This window comes from Equus asinus, chromosome 2 (genome assembly GCF_041296235.1).
Source record: "Equus asinus isolate D_3611 breed Donkey chromosome 2, EquAss-T2T_v2, whole genome shotgun sequence".
NCBI classification, from domain to species: domain Eukaryota; kingdom Metazoa; phylum Chordata; class Mammalia; order Perissodactyla; family Equidae; genus Equus; species Equus asinus.
The window spans coordinates 116,596,895-116,608,939 of NC_091791.1; the positions used below are offsets into that span (position 1 = coordinate 116,596,895).

Here is a 12,045-nt window from a genome sequence, read left to right on the forward strand (position 1 = left end):
GCGTGTGTGTGTCTGTATGCCTGTGTGTATGTGTTTATGTGAATACACATATGACCATAATAATGGTAGGGACTATGATTATAGATAGACCTCTGATGGCTTAGAATGTGTCAGAACTCTAGTATTGAAGCTTTTCTTTGACAACAAAAAAAATTTTCATCTCATACTATCATTTTACCCGTTAGGCAGGTGAGGTCATTAAGGATATAGTTCTTAGAATAACTGGCACAGCTGCATAAAGGACTTAAAAGAGATAGTCAGAATACTGAAAATGCATCTTTCTAAATGCAAAGACTACCCTCTTTATCATGGCAATCAATAATTTTTCTCAGACCCATTTTTATGATGCATCTATTGTGGATATTTGTTGGAGTTCACAAAGCTCTCCTCCTCTCTCACTCTCTCTTCCTAATGGAATGAATCAGAAGCAGGTATATTTCAGAACACAGCTCCATATATCTGAGACCCTGAGAGCTATGGGGGAGAGAAGGACATTGGGCCTGTTTGTTATTTGTTTGAGAATTTTTTCCTGATGTACTGCGTTACAAAATATGATATAAAGATCAGGGCTTACACACAGGGTCTTCTCCACACCCACATCCCAGAGTCCTTGATCACAGGGAAGAGGTGAACTTGCTAGGATTCACCTGGTATGTATCCGTCTCCTGAATTCTAGACATTGCACAAATTTGTTGTCAATTCAAGTCAGACTTAGCCTCACATTAAAAAAAAAATAGAATGAAATACCACAAACCTCTGACTTTTACAAATCTCTGAGCCCTTAAATATTTCATCAACAATGCAGATGATCAGCAGGTAAAGGCAGTTGGAAAGACAGAGTGTTCAATTTCTTCTTCATGTTAAATCCAATAACCAGAAGGCCCAGAAAAGCTCTAAAGAATTTACTGCAACTGAAGCAAACTACAGGCTCCATAAATATTAGTTATTGATTTTTTCCCTGACCTGATACTTTTCTATCTAGAGTGATTAGCAGGCTAAGAATGAAAAAAAGCTACACACAGAGATGACAATATACTTTTATGTTGTTCACCATGAAACTAGTTATCCCTAAACACTTAATTCTGGACGTTCATATAGGCAAGAGAATTGGAATTTCCTTAAAATTCCTTGACCATCCACTCAGAGGTGCATGTAACTAAGGTAAGAAGATATCACATTTGTTGGTGAATTGCAAAGAAATCATATGCCATATTCATGGATGTGTGAGTAGAATGAGCAAAGAGATGGGAAAATCAGTAGGCAGGATTCTTAACAATTTTATCTCTACACAGCAGGATGCTACTAAAGAATTTTAATCTACAAAAAGATCAAATCATATTTTGTGTACTTGTGTGGCTAATTTGAATAAAGAAAGGGAGGTTAGTGCAGCATTTCATTCACTTTTTCAAACTGAAATATTGAGCAATCTGCATGGTATCTGCTCTGCTCTGTTTGAAGCAGACACAGGTGTTCTGAGCAGATGAATATACTGCTGCCTCAGGTACAGCAGTCAAGTGGGCATTCTGACGGATAGGGAAGTGATTCCCATTGCCATAGAAAGGATGTAGTTTAAAAAGTAACAGTAAAGTATGTTGTTATGGACTGAATGTTTGCCCCAGACAAAATCACACATTGAAGCACTAACCCCCAATGTAATGGTAACTGGAGGTGGGACCTTTGGGAGGTAATCAGGTTTAGATTAGGCCTTGAGATTGAGACTCTAATGAAGGGATTAGTGGCTTCATAACAAGAGTTATATATATATAAATATATATGTAAATATGATCTCCAAGTACACGCAAATAGGACAGGCCATGTGAGTACACAGTAAGAAAGAAGCTACCTAAAAGCCAGTATGAGGTTCCTCACCAAGAACGGAATCTTCTGGCACCTTGATCTTGGACTTACCAGCCTCCAAAAACATGAGAAAAATTTACGTTGCTTAAGTCACCCAGTCTGTGTATTTTGTGATACTAACCTGAGCTGATTAACACACATGTCTAGTAGATTGAAGCAAAACACAGAAAAGTCAGTGTTGGGGCATGAGCCTGAGCATAAAAATATTTGAGTCGCATATTAACTATTACATAAAGCATATCTAGATTTAGAAATCTCTGTATGCCATATCCATGAATTCTGAGTTTATTAACTATTCATCAACTTTATTGGGGGTATCAATCTTAGGAATGCTTGTGTACATAATTGTCAAGCCTTGGGTCTGAAAAGGTGCTGAAACAAAGCCTGGGCTTAAAGGACAGATTCTGTGCAGGCAGAGGAGAATTAGGAGCAAAGCCAAGACTTCCTTCCACCTAGAAATGACCATGGGTTTTCAGTTGATGGCATCTTGTCATCGACTTAAGTCTCCCTAGGAAGCTTTCAGAGTTAGATCATGAAGGTCTCTACAAATTCATGTTCTAGCTGCATTTGCATATCCTTTGAATATTTTCTCTCCACTTGTTGGAGTCCTGGTAGTTGAATTTGAACTTTTATGTTCTTCTGTGGAATGAATGATTGCTACATGCAGAAGTTTGTTTCTTTGTTTTTTCCGGGACCATCATTTCTAACTTTTGCTTTTGCCACAAAAGTCTCTTTTTCAATTCAACCCTGCTAGATTAAGATTTTCAGTAAAAACTGTTTTAAAGGTAAACATACTACATAAAATTTGAATAAACTGGAAGAAAAATTATCTAAAGTCTGTATGCTTGTCTACTTGTAATGTTTTAGCATATATATATATATATATATATATATAACATTATGTAAATTTAAGGTGTACAATGCATTGATTTGATACAGATTAGTATTTCAAAACGATTATAACCATAGAGTTAGCTAATACCTCAATCGTGTGACCATGATTAATTACCATTTATTTTTTGTAGTGAGAACATTTAAGATCTACTCACTTAGCAACTTTCAAGTATATAATACAGTATTAACATTTATAATCACCATGCAGTATATTAGATCCTCAGAACTTATCCATCTTATAACTAGAACTTTAGGTCCTTTGACCAACATCTCCCCTTTTCCCTCAACCCCCAGGCCCCTAGTAAGTACCACTCTGCTTTCTCTTCTACGAGTTCAGCTTTTTTAAGATTCCATATACAAATGCTATAATACAGTATTTATCTTTGCTGTCTTATTTAACTTAGCATAGTGTCCTCAACTTTTCTCCAAGTTGTTGAAAATGTCAGGATTTCCTTCTTTCTCATGGGTGAATAATAGTCCATTGTATAGATATGTATGCCATATCTTCCTTATCTATTCATCTGTTGACAGGAACTATAAAATTATACTAATATTAATGACTGCTAGCGTTTATGAAGAATGTTGTACAGCTCAGGTACTGATTGTAAGTATCCGTCATCATTTAATTAATACTCATGATCAATATATAAATTCTGCAGTATGATAAAGTATACAGAGAGAAAAGGAGGAACTGGGTGCAAAATCACAGAAGCAAGAAGTACTAAATTCATGACACTAAGCCCATGCTTTCTCTGCAGAGACCACATTCCTCACCACTGTGCTCTAATACATATCCCATGCGGTTTGTGGCCCCTAATTGTTTCTTGTGGCTAGCTTTTGGATTATTTTAAATTTTGCCCTTTTAAAAGTTACCATAATATTTCATTCTATCAGTGGGCCACCATGGTTTTCTAGTTTGCTATTTTCCTTGATATTTCAATATTTAGTGTTTGTTTTTGTTTTTTGCTGTAAGAAACAATGTAGGAATAAATGTCTCTAGACGTATAACTAAATCCATGTACACATTTTTGTATGGGAGAGTCACAGCGTCAGAATGTGTTCCTTTAAAATATCGCTAGATACTGCCAAATTGCTTTTTAAATCTTCTCATGTCATAAGGTGGCATGATTATATTTGACTTATTTTTATAGATAGATTCAGAAATGTTTTCATATTTATAAAGTATATATCGCCTCACTTATAATTTTTGAATAAGTTAACCATTTTGTATTTATTAGATACTTCACTACTCTCTGTTTTTGTTTTTGTTTTGTTTTGTTTTTTACCCGAATCTCTCACATCTCTCTGCAACATTTGATTAGCTCTCCACCTAAACCACAGTGGGGACAAATAACCAGAAGAAAAAGCAGAGGCTGAGGACAGGAGACAACATTGTGAAAGTACTTTGTGCTTTCTTCATGTGGATTATTGCTTTTAGAGCATTTACCAAGTGTTGCATGGCCATATTTTAAGTAGCATAGTATAAAACAATACATTATTATAGTTACATACAGGAGCAATGAGTTTATTTCTCATATGCATGGCAAAATCTAGGCCGAGCAGTCCAGTACTCTTGGGAAGCGTAAGCATGTCCTCACGGACCAGCATCCATCCGATTTCCATTTCTGAATCCTCAGGGGGTAGCTTTTCGCTTCTTTATCGACTACAGTTCTGAAGTATGCTTTGAGGAAGGGAATTGAGATTCCTATCAAGTGCCCACACAGGTTGCAGTCATGTGGGGCACTTATGAGGGTAAGAATTGTCCTTGCTCCACATTCATTCCTGCCAAGTGAATTGTGGCTTTCATATAGGGGTGTACTGATTTCTTCAGAAAAGTCCCACCTGATGTTACCTCAAAGCCATGGCACTCCTAGCTGTGCCCTGATACGCTTTATGGGAACAGCTTTAAACAGGATTGCCTAAAATGAGCTCAATGAATATTAGCAACAATTTTAGTTATTTCTCACATGCATTTATCGTTTTCATCCTTGAAAACTCCCAATGGTACATTAATTTTTCACATATTAGAGATGAACGAACTGAGACTAAATAGGGCCACTTATCTTTCTTGGGATCCTGCCCTGAGTGGTGGGACTGAGATATGAAGTGATGCAATCAGAGACCTTCAACTCACTTTTAAGCATTAGATATAACTGTCATCCCACATCACTTGGCATGGTTACCAGCCCTATAAAAGTTCTTCCTCCATCTTAACCTTCTCTTTTGTTCCCTGTGTGATCTTCCCATGCTACAGCAATGCATTCTGTGGGCATATTGAATCTTTGCCCTTGAAAAGCCCAGATCACATATTTTTTTCTTAGAAAACGCTGGCCTCCAAGTAACACCACATGGGGTATTCTCTCAATTTAGACTCTAGCAAATGGCATTTTTTCCTATGGTTTAATGCCATCCCAGACAGGACCTATTATAATATGTGGAGTGACACTCAGGACCAGGGCCAAAGTTAAAGTCAAAATAAGACCTCAGTGTGTGAAGGGCATAGTTTGGAGGGACTGGGCAGGTGAGAGAGGGAATGTCAGGAAGTGATGGAGGGGCAGCCCACAGAAGAATGCCTGTGATGGTATGGAATTCTGAATGCCTGGTTCCTTGAAAGGTTACAACCCGCCCCGCGCCCCCGCCCCCGCACATGAGGTCTGCCTATGAGGAAGACAGTCAGAATAAGTGAGGATGGTCCCTGCCCACTAAGGAGGTCCCTGGATTTACCAGGAGGGTTTCTGGGCCTGGGGAGGAGCAAGGGTAGAGCGGGCAGAGAGGGCTCCCAGGTATGTGGAAGGGCAGGGACCTTGAGTGCTCCTCTTTGCCTCCCTAGCTCCAGCCCTCATGCCCTGCGACCTCATCGGAGTGCAGACTTCCTTCCTCTCAGTCATTTTTGCACTTATAGGTGGGATGGATGCATTGATCCTAAAACTCACAAGGCTAGCTAACATCGCCATCTGGTGTCCATAAGTGGCAGGCCAAGAGCAGCTTTAACAGGAAACTGTGGATAAGCCTCATCCACAGCTATGCACAGAAGGGACCCTGCTGGAGCTAGACAGGTCAGGTGGGAAGTGGGCGCGGAGGTGCTGGGATCTGGTGGTGGGCAGGCCTTTTACAGGCCTTCCTTCACTGATGCATGTATCCGTCTGTGTATCTGCTATCTTAGAGGCTCTCTGATTTCCCAACACGAACCTCCCGATTTTCTCCATTGTCTCACAGTGGAATGCTTTCCTGCTGCATTCTCTTCATCAGTTGTTTCACAGGATGATGTCGCAAGAGTAAACCAAGTCTAATATTGGTGGATTATTAGTACTTTAAGTATGAAGGATAAACTAAATAGCATTTACTTCACCATACATGACACATGGACCAACTCCTCATTCCCACTTTTTGTAATTTTTCATTACTCTTACTCTAGTGAGCCACCACTCACCCGCTCCCTACTCCCTCATTCTCCCTTTAAAACATCCAGTCACCTCTGAGAAAATCCAAGTTGAATTGAGTTCACAATGGACCTTTCCCTATTGCACAAGTTCATTTTGATTATAAACTTCCTGACCCCTTTAATTTGTGTCTGGCTTTTTTTATCATTGACAGGTATCTGGCCTCATGGCATGCATTTGCATCAGAACCATGACTGTACACTTGAACCTGATAGCCGTACCTCTCAACTGCATAGACACCTTTGTCTTAGCTCCCGTCTTTTGCTTGTTTTGGTATTTGGTGGTGAGTCCAATTCCTTATCCAATGCTCTGGACAGATGTCCACTGAAGCATGCTGAGGACAGATTTTGATTTTTATAATTCTGAGTACACTCTCTGAAGCTAGGTTAGAGTCCCAGACTTCTCATGCATGGTATCTGCTGAAATGGAAGTTCTTCCTGACTCTTTAGTTTGAGTAGGGTTCATTTCCTGACTCCTGAGCTGGAATTTTTTTAATCTCTATAAGATTAAATATTAGAGCAAAGACAATCATAAAAGTTTCCTCCATAAATATTCGTTAAAATATCTGCCCTCATATTTAACAGATAATGTTTAACTTTTGCCATGAAGGCAATTCCATAAAAGTATATAATGGAGCAGGAAAAAAAAGAACAATCTCTTATATAATCTAGTCTGTTATGTATTACACATAGCTAAAATTTTTGAAATGAAAACCGAGAGATCTCTGTTTCCATCTATATGTATGTGTGTGTGTATAATATGTGTATACAATATATAATATTATATTCGATGTAATATTTATATATTGTATTATATATAATTCTCCTATCACATGGTTACTTAATTTTTAAAAACTATTTTATTGTGGTCATATTGGTTTAAAACATTTTATAATTTCAGATGTGCATTATTAGATATCAGTTTCTGTGTAGACTGGGTTGTTCTCACCATGAATAGTCTAGTTTTTACCTTATACCATATGTATGTGCCCCTTTACCCTTTTCACCCACCCCTCACCCCCTTCCACTAATCTGTTCTCTTTATCCATGAGTTTGTTTATCTTCCACAGATGAATGAAATCATACAGTGTTGGGATTTGTCTGTTTGGTTTATTTTGTTTAATATTATATCCTCAAGGTCCATTCATGTTATTGCAAATGGGACAATTTTGTCTTTATTTATGGTTGAGTGGTAGTAGTCCGTTGTGCATACATATACCACATCTTCTTTATCCGCTCATCAATTGATGGGCATTTGTGTTGCTTCCACATCTTGGCTATTGTGAACAGTGCTGCAACAAACACAGGGGTGCATAAATCTCTTTGAATTGTGGATTTCATCTTCTTTGGATAAATACCCCGGAGTGAGATATCTGGATGGTATGGTATTTCCATTTTTAATTTTTTTAGAGATCTCCATACTGTTTTCCATAGTGGCTGTAGCAGTTTGCATTCCTGTCAGCAGAATATGAGGGTTCCCTTTTCTCCACATCCTCTCCAAGATTTGTTATTTTTGTCCTGGTAATTATAGCCATTCTTTCAGGTGTAAGGTGATATCTCATAGTAGGTTTGATTTGCAATTCCCTAACAATAAGTGATGTTGAATATTTTTTCATGTGCCTGTTGGCCAAAGGTTTATCTTCTTTGTAAAAATGTCTGTTCATATGCAATTGTCTTATGAAAATGTCTGTTCATATTCAATCTGATTGTTTGTTGTTGAGTTATACGAATTCTTTATATATTTTTAGACTTTATATTTTTATATATTTTACAGATTAGCCACTTGTCAGATAAAGGATTTGCAAATATTTTCTCCCAGTTAGTGGGTTGTCTTTTAGTTTTCTTCATAGTTCCTTTTGCATTGGAGAAGCTTTTTAGTCTGATGTAATCCCATATGTTTATTTTTTCTTCTGTTTTCCTTGCCTGAAAAGACATGGTATTCAAAAAGATACTGCTAAGACCGATATCAAAGAGTGTTTGCCTGTATTTTCTTGTAGGAGTTTTATGGTTTCAGGTCTAAAATTCAAGTCTTTAATCCATTTTGAGTTAATTTTTTGTGTATGGTGTAAGACAATAGTCTACTTTCACTCTTTTGCGTGTGACTGTCCAGTTTCCCCAGCACCATTTTTTGAAGAAACTTTCCTTTCTCCAATGTATGTTCTTGGCTCCCATGTCAAAAATTAACTGTACATAGATATGTGGTCTTATTTCTGGGATTTCCATTCTGTTTTATTGATCTGTCTGTCTGTTTTTGTGCCAGTACCATGCTGTTTTGATTACTATAGCTTTGTATTGTATTTTGAAATCAGGGATTGTGATGCATCCAGCTTTGTTCTTTTTTCCTCAGGATTGTTTCAGCTATTCATGGTCTTTTGTTGTTCCATATAAATTTTGGGATTCTGTGTTCTATTTCTGGGAAGAATGTCATTTGGATTCCAATTGGGATCGCATTGAATCTGTAGCTTGCTTTACGCAATATGGGCATTTTAACTATGTTTATTCTTCCAATCCCTAAGCATGGAATATGGTTCTATTACTTTATATCGTCTTCAATTTATTGTGGTAATGTCTTATGTTTTCAATGCATAGGTCTTTAACCTCCTTGGTTAAATTTATTCCTAGACATTTTATTCTTATTGTTGAGATTGTAAATGAGATTGTATTCTTGACTTCTCTTTCTGCTAGTTTGTTATTAGTGTGTAGAAATGCAACTGAGTTTTGTAAGTTGATTTTGTACCCTGCAAATTTGATGGGGTTGTTGATCATTTCTAATAGTTTTCTGGTGGATTCTTTAGGATTTTCTATTTATAGAATCACATCATCTAACAACAGTGAGAATTTCACTTTTTCCTTTCCAATTTGGAGACGATTTATTACTTTTTCTAGCCTAAATACTCTGGCAAAACCCTCCGGTCCTGTGTTGAATAAGAGTGGCAAGAGTGGGCAGCCTTGTCTTGTTCCTGTTCTCAGAGGGATGGCTTTCACTTTTTCACCATTAACTATGATGTTGACTGTCATGTATTGCCCTTATTATGCAGAGGTACTTTCATTGTATGCCCATTTTATTGAGAATTTTTATCATAAATCCATGCTGGATCTTCTTAAATGCTTTCTCTGCATCTATTGATATGATCATGTGATTTTTACTCTTCATTTTGTTAATGTGATGCATCACATTGATTGATTTGCAGATGCTGAGCAGTCCCTGCATCCCTGGTATGAATCCCGCTTGATCCTGGTGTATGGTCCTTTAATGTATTGCTGTATTCAGTTAGCCAAGATTTTGTTTAGAATTTTTGCGTCTTTGTTCATCAGCGATATTGGCCTGTAATTTTCCTTCTTTTTGTTGTCCTTATCTGTTTTTGCTATGAAGGGGAGATTTGCCTCATAGAATGAGTTAGGAAGAATTACATCTTCTTCAAGTGTTTGGAATAGTTTGAGAACGATAGATATTAAATCTTCTTTGAACGTTTGGTATAATTTTGCAGAGAAGCCACCTGGTCCTGGACTTTTGTTTTTTGGGAGGTTTTTGGTTACTGTTTCAATTTCTTTATTTCAATTGGTCTATTCAGATTCTCTATTTCTTCTTCATTCAGTTTTGGGAGATTATATGAGTAGAAGAATTGGTCCATTTCTTCTAGTTTGACCAACTTGTTGGCATATAGTTTTTCATAGTATTCTCTTATAGTCCTTTGTTTTTCCATCATGTGTGTTGTAATTTCTCCTCTTCCCTTTTAATTTTATTTATTTGAGCATTCTCTTTTTTTTTTTCTTAGTGAGTCTGGCTAAGGGCTTGTCAATTTTGTCTATCTTCTTAAAGAACCAGCTCTGAGTTTCATTGATCCTTTCTATTGTTTTGTAGTCTCTATTTCAATCATTTTTGCTCTAATTTTTATTTCCCTGCTTCTGCTGACTTTAGGCTTTGTTCTTCATTTTCTAGTTCTGTCAGTTGCAGTTTATGATTACTTATTTTAGATTTTTCTTGTTTGTTGAGGTTGGCCTGTATCACTCTAAATTTCCCTCTTAGTACTGCTTTTGCTGTACCCAATAGATGTGGTACGTAGTGTCTTCATTTTCATTTGTCTCCAGGTATTTTTGGTTTTTCCTTTGATTTCTTCATTGATCTAATGATTTCTCAGTACCATGTTGTTTAATCTCCAAGTATTTGTGACTTTCCTAGCCTCTTTCTTGTAGTTGATTTCTAGTTTCACAGCAATGTGATAGGAAAAGATGTTTGATATGATTTCAATCTTCTTAAATTTATTGAGGCTTGCCTTGTTTCCCAACATGTGATCTATCTTTCAGAATGTTCCATGTGCACGTGAGAAGAATGTGTATTCTGCTGTTTTGAAAGGAGTGTTCTCTATATATCTGTTAAGTCCATCTGGTCTAGTTTCTCATTTATTTCCACTGTTTCCTTCTTGACTTTCTGTTTGGATGATCTATCCATTGATGTAAATGGGGTATTGAGGTCCACTTCTATTATTGTATTGCTGTTAATTTCTCTTTTAGGTCTGTTAATACTTGCTTTATGTTTGTTGGTGCTCCTATGTTGGGTGCATATATATTTATAAGTGTTATGTCCTCTTGGTGGAATGTCCTTTATATCATTATACACTTCCCCTCTTTGTCACTCTGCCTTCTTTATCTTGAAATCTGCTTTGTCTAATATAAGTTTGGCAACATCTGCTTTCTTTTGTTTGCCGTTAGCTTGGAGTATTATCTCCCATCCCTTTATTCTGAGCCTCTGTTTGACTTTAGAGCTGAGATGTGTTTCCTGGAGGCAGCATATCGTTGGGTCTTGTTTTTTAATCCATCCAATCACATGTGTCTTTTGAGCAGAGAATTCAATCTATTTAAATTTAGAGTGATTATTTATATATGCTGATTTAATACCTCCAATTTATCACTTGTTTTCCAGTTGTTCTATATTTCCATTGCTTCTTTTTCCTTGTGTTTCTGACTGCCACTTCTATTTGGTGGTTTCTATGACAGTTTTCCCAGTTTTCTCTTTATTTATGATTTGAGGATCTGTTATGATTTTTATTTAGTGGTTACCATGAGGTTTGTACAAAAGATCTCATAGATGAGTTAGTCCATGTTCTGATAGCCACTTATCTCCATTAGCCTAAGCAGCTCCATCCCCCACCTCTTCCTCTTCTGAGTTATTGTTGTCACAAATTATTCTTTTATGTTTTGTGAGTTTGTGACTAAATTGAAGTGTTTATAGCTGCTTTTTATGCTTTCCTTCCCTTTATATTTTATGTTACAATTAATAATTTGCTAACCTGTTCCGATAGAGAGCTGTGATATTCTTATTTTGTCTCTTTATTTCCTAGCTCAATGTTTTGTAAACCTTTGCCTTTTTGTTTCTGGTGGGAGGGATTCCTTCATCATTTCTTATATGTGAGTTCTAGTGGTGATGAGCTCCCTCAGTTTTTGTATATCTGAGATGACTTTTATTTCTCCATTGTGTCTGAAGGAAAGTTTCACTGCATAGTGTGTTTTTGTCTTTCAGTATTTTGAATATATCATTCCATTCTCTCCTCATCTTTAAGGTTTCTGCTGAAAAGCCCTGTGAAAGCCTGATAGGTGCTCCTTTGTAGCTTATTTTCTTCTGCCTTACTGGACCTAGTATATTTTCTTTGTTATTGACTTTTGCCAGTTTTACTATTATATACCTTGGAGAAGGTCTTTTTGCATTGATATAATTAGGAGTTCTCTTGGCTTCATGTTCTTGTAAGTCCAGATCATTTGTTGGGTTTGGGAAGTTCTCAGCTATTATTTCTTTAAACAAACTCTCTGCTCCTTTCTCCCTCACTTCTCCCTCTAGAATTCCTATAATCCGTGTGTTA

General features: G+C 36.9%; 1 long non-coding RNA gene across 2 annotated transcripts in view; it reads left to right on the plus strand.

Annotated features, from left to right (window-relative positions):
• The window catches only part of LOC123283448 (uncharacterized), a 174,899-nt gene that overhangs the window by 25,420 nt on the left and 137,434 nt on the right, over window positions 1-12,045 (plus strand). The window lies entirely within an intron of this gene.